Consider the following 5,598-nt stretch of genomic DNA (forward strand, 5'->3'; position numbering starts at 1 on the left):
ACACTTCACTCCTGCAAGTTACCAGGGTCATCCAGGCCCGTTGTTGCTGTGGTCACTTTACCCCCTACCCTGTGAGAGACCCTCCCTAGATTCCCAGCAGTATCCTGTGTCACTAATTCTAGCATCCTTTACACTGAGAAGATCCTGAGCACTTCCTCAAGGAATGGCTATCATGGTTGGAGGTGCTTAAGCCTGTGGCGACCCACAGCTGATCAGGTTCAAGTTCATCATTGACTGCATAACCAGTTCAAGGCCAGCCTCAAAAAAAGCAAAGGGGCCGTCAAGATGGCTCAGATGGCAAAGGAGCTTCCCACCAAACCTAAGGACCAATTCAGTTGCATCCCAAGAAACCACAAGGTAGAAAGAGAAAGTAAACTCATTCAGATTGTCCTCTGACCTCACACATGCCATAGTGCACTATAGTGTAAACACACACAGAGAGTAAATCAATATATGTAATACGTTTATGTTTTTGTTTTTCAAGACAGGGTTTCTCTGTGTAGCCCTGGCTGTCCTGGAACTCATTCTTAGACCAGGCTGGCTTCAAACTCACGAGATCCACCTGTCTCTGCCCCTGAGTTCTGAGTTCTAGGATCAAAGCTCTATGTCTGGTAAAATTTAAAAAAAAAATTAAGTTTGGAGTGGTTCCCACAGCCCGTGCCCAGTGCATCTTTTTCTTTTTTCTTACTGTGGTTTGGGATTCAAACTCAGGACCCTACACAGTCAGCAAGCATTCTGCGGTTGAGCTACATCCCCAGTTTTTTTACTTTTTACATTGTCTCCTTAAATTTCTGGGGCTGGATTTGAACTCAGGCAGGCAGGCTTTGAACTTGTGATTCTCCTGCCTCCATTCTCCCTGTGCCACCAGAAGATTTAGCTCAGATTTTCATGAGTTACTGCTCCTGTCACCAAGACAGAGGAACCCTGATCCTGGGACCCTACCTTGCTGTTCCTGTAGGTTTGTTTCCTTAGCCTTGGCAAAGTCAGGTTTCTTTGGTTTGGCTAGGAAAAAAACACTGTACCAGCGATCTTCCCATGGGACAGTACTTCCCTGGCTTCCGTTCTGTCAGTAAGAGCCCAGGGTAAAAGCCTGGAAATGGCCCCAGGAGGCCTTGAGTGATCTGACTCTGTAAGCTTGTGGCGTCCTCTGTCCTGAACTAGTGACCTAAAATGACCCAGCGTCTTTAGTGGGTGAACAAAGTAAAGCCAAGCCACTCTAGATAGTGACCCACTGCAGTGAAGCCCTTTCTGCGTGAGCTGTATGAGCAAAGGGCAGGAGCCTGGAAGAGGAGATGAGGCCTCAAAGCAGGACACAGAACAAGGCAATCCCACGGAGAAAAACAGAGCTCTGGTAAACTCTAGTCAGTTTGAGCTCAAGCTGCCTTCAGGAGGGTTGAGAGGCATGGACCAGGCTCCTTTCACTCCCTCTCCCCTCTCTTTCTCTTTCTGGTGGTGTTGGGTAAGGAACCTAAGGCTTTGCACATGCATGGAGCTACACCCCAGCCCCTCACTGGGGGTTCTAGGCAGGGGCTCTACCATTGAGCCACACCCCAGCCCCTCACTGGGGGATTCTAGGCAGGTGTTCTACCACTGAGCCACACCCCAGTCCCTCACTGGGGGGATTCTAGGCAAGTACTCTACCACTGAGCCACACCCCAGCCCCTCACTGGAGGATTCTAGGCAGGTGTTCTACCACTGAGCCACACCTCAACCCCTTTGAGTCAGCTTGCAAGTTTTTTATGAATCCCTGAGGACTGTTTCTTCCTGCTCTGGAAATGGACCCGAACTGAGGTAGTGACGGGATGAAGAAAATCATGATTTGTGCTGCAGCAGCCATGTTCGTATCACTGGCTCTCCCGTCCTCAGACCCTCCTGGAGAAGCTGCTGGTAGGATTCACTCAGCGCCATCCAGAAAATGAGATGATAAAGCTGTGCTAGAAAATGGAATAGAATTCTGGTTCTGCCACTTAACCCTTGCTCTGCCTCAGTTTCCACATCTGCAAAGTGAGGCTTTCAGGCTCTGCCTCTGACCCCTGCATCATGAAAGGAAATACTAGATATTAAGCAACTTCTGAAGCCTTCTGTTAAAGGGCCTCCTGCTGATAGCGCTACTGAGATGTGATTGGATCAGGAAGGTGCTGCCTCAAGAGCGGGCAAGTCCACTGTTCTTAGCTGAATTCAATGCTAGGAGCTGAAACCCAAGAAGAAAGTCACTCGGGAAGTGCCTTGAAGAGTCCATCTTCACCTGCTGGCTCTCACTCTGCTTCCTACCTGCTGTGTAGTGAGCAGCTGGGCTCCACTACACCCTCTGTGCCGTCATACTCTGCCTGGAGCTGAGTGACCAGGGGTCGAGCGATGGATCAAAGCAGATTGTGCATGTGTGTGTGCGTGCGTGTGCGTGCATGTGCTCGTGCATAGATGCTAAAGGTCAGCCTCCCTCAGACAGCTTGTTTTGAGTTTCTCCTTGGCCTGGAATTCACTGAGTGTTAGGTTGGCAGGCCTTTGCACCCCAGGAATGTTTTCAACTCCCAGTGGAGGGATTATAGGTACATGCCACTAAGCCTGCTTTTGTTAATTTTTGAGACAGGTTCTCACAGTGTAGCCCTAGCTGGCCTGCACTCACAGAGATCTGCCTGCCTCTGCCTCCTGAGTGCTAGGATTAAAGACATGTGCTATCATGCCCAGATAGCTTTTTTATTTATTTTTCTTAACATTTATTTTATTATGTATAGTGTTCTGCCTGCATACCAGAAGAGGGCGACAGTTCTTATTATAGATGGTTGTTAACTACCATGTGTTGCTGGGAATTGAACTTAGGACCTCTGGAAGAGCAACCAGTGCTCTTAACCCCTGAACCATCTCTCCAGCCCCGCTTTTTTATATTTAGATTACTTTTATATGTATAGGTGTTTTGCTTGCATGTATGTGCACAACATGTATTCAGTACATGCCAGGGTTGAAGAGGGCATCAGATCCCCTGAAGTGAAGTCACAGATGGTTGTGAGCTGCCACTGGGAACTAAACTCAGGTCCTCTGAAAGAGAAGTCAAATGCTCTTAACTACTAAGCCCGCCCTCTCTCCCTCCCAAGACAGGGAGTCCTGGAACTCATTATGTAGACTAAGCTGGCCTCAAACACACTGAGATCCCTGTGTCTCTGTCTCTGTGCTGGGATTAAAGGTGTGCACCACCACACCTGGCTCTTTATTTTATTTTATTTTATTTATTTATTTTTTTAAGTGACTTCTGGGGCTGGAACTCAGGTCCTGGCAAAACAAGCACTCTGCCATCTTCCCAGCCCCTTTCTTTCTTTGGTTCTTGTCATTTATTTATCATAGCCATTAAAACCAGGTGGTGTAGATGGTAATGGCTTCTGCCAGTTGTCCTATGACCTCCGCATATGCACTGTGGTGTGCATGCCCCCAATATAAAATAAACAAAAACACAGAAACGGACTTTCAGACTGCAAAGCAATAGGAGGCTTGTTTTCCCCTCCCTCCCCTTTCTCCACCTTCCACCTCAGGGTCTCAACCTATTTCAGAATTCAAAATCCTCCTGCCTCAAGCTCCCTGGTACTGGGGTTATATTGACATGGGCACCAGAGGGGGAGCTTTAGGACCTCAAATGAAGCAAGTCTTTGGTGGGGAGGAGCTCAGGGAGCTCAGGGAGCTCCATCTTGGACAGCTTTCTGTCTCTTCCAGGAATCTGCACAGTGCCTTAGGAATGATCATGACCTGCTCTATTTTTTTCTGCATCTCTAGTTTCCAAAAAATGCAGCCTCATGCACACTTAGGAAGAGGGAGCGGGTGGGGCTGCTACAGCATCTTCCATTAGCATGTGCTGGCTCTCACTCTGCCCCCACCCGCCTTGTTGCCTCCTGCGCACAGTGGACTGGACTGGCCAAGAAGGTAGTGGAAGGCCTTTCACAGCAGCTCAATATAACCTCCTTTTTGTTTCAAGGGTCAGAGCAAGCGATTGAGATCTGAGAACAGTCAGCAGAAGAGAAGGGAAACTTCTGGCCACCCAAGGCCAAAGGTCCAGAGGGGGCAAACCACCACAGTCATGGCATCCCAGCCCAGCTCTCAAGGGCACTCAGCTGCACACCCACCTTCTCAGTCAGAACAGCACACTGACAATTGAGAAACTCAAGTCTAGAGTGAAACCCTTCAAAGTCTGTTCCTTAGGAAGGTCCAGAGCCTGGTGCAGTAGTGAGCACCCGTACCTCCAGCACTCGGGAGGCTGAGGCAGGAGGATGCCTAGCCTTGCCCAGTGGGGAGCATGCACAGTGGTTACTGCTGGGATTCTGGTTATTCACTTCCTCTGGTGCACACGAGTTTTGTCAGCTCCCAAGTGTAACTGGAACAGCAACTATAGAGGTCTTGTGCGCACTCAGCAGTTACCTTGGCATAGTCAAGCACACACGGCTGTGTTGACGGAGGAGCTCCTGATGTCAGGGGTGCCAGGAGGACACTGCAGCACAGGGGTGACTGAGGCAGGGCCAACAGGCCAGCTCCCAGGTGCTGCAGCCACTCTCTTAGAGATAATAAGGTCTGCCATGCATCATCAAAAGGGTCATTTTCTTTCAAATTTCTTAACATTCTTAGACCCTTGCTAACCAGTCCCCAACAGAGACAAACTGCCGCCCAGAGGCCTGGGGCTGTGGCCCAGTTGGCAGAGTGCTGGCCTGGCACACACAGGGTTCTGGATTCCACTCTCAGCACCACAGAGCACACCTTACAACTCTGGAGGTGGAAACCACAGTTCTTCAATGTTATTCTTGCTTGCATAGGGAGTTCCAGGCCAGCCTGGGCTACACGAGACCCTGTTTAGTTGTCTATCTGGCTTGTCCTGTGCAGTGGAATGAAGAGATGGTCACACATTACACTGCTTCAGATTCATTCATTGATTTTGGTGTTGGGAGACAGGATCTTAATATGTAGTCTTGGCTGGCCCAGAACCTATGTAGACCAGAGCAGTCTCAAATTTATGGCAATCCTCCTACCTCCACCCCACAAGTGATCCTGCCACTCATTTAGATTTGCATCTAGAATGATCCTTAGTCTTGCCCCATCAAATGTGATACTGAGTTAGGATGGAAATAGCTCAGGCTGCACATAGGGATCTCTAAGCCAAGATGGCAGCGGCCCCCTTTTCTCTGCTCATGGGTGGAGCACAGGAAAGAACCTGGCTAAGCAACGGTTTCCAGAGCAGCCTCTAACTGGCTCTGCCCAGCAGAGGAGGAGGGCTGCTTCATGGCTCCTCAGCTATCCAGAACAGGGTCCTGGGCTCCAATTTGCAGAAGGAATGCTGTGTTTCCAGAACAGACAACCCTATCCCCTGTGAGACATGATACACTGTTTTTGTGCCTTGAACTTGTTATCCTCCTATCTCAGCCCTTAGAGTGGTAGGATTATGGATGTGCACTACATGCCTGTCTCAATAACTACCTCTCCCTGGTTGAACGTTGTAGAGGACAGTGCAGTTTAGGGACCTGAGGTCTAGGGCCTGACCCTAAAACCGAACTAACCTAATGAAGATGGATTTGTGCCACTGCTAACAACACAAATAGTATGAAGGGAAAAAAAACAAATCAAAACACA

This window comes from Myodes glareolus, chromosome 2 (genome assembly GCF_982192425.1).
Source record: "Myodes glareolus chromosome 2, mMyoGla1.1, whole genome shotgun sequence".
Classification (NCBI taxonomy): Eukaryota; Metazoa; Chordata; class Mammalia; order Rodentia; family Cricetidae; genus Myodes; species Myodes glareolus.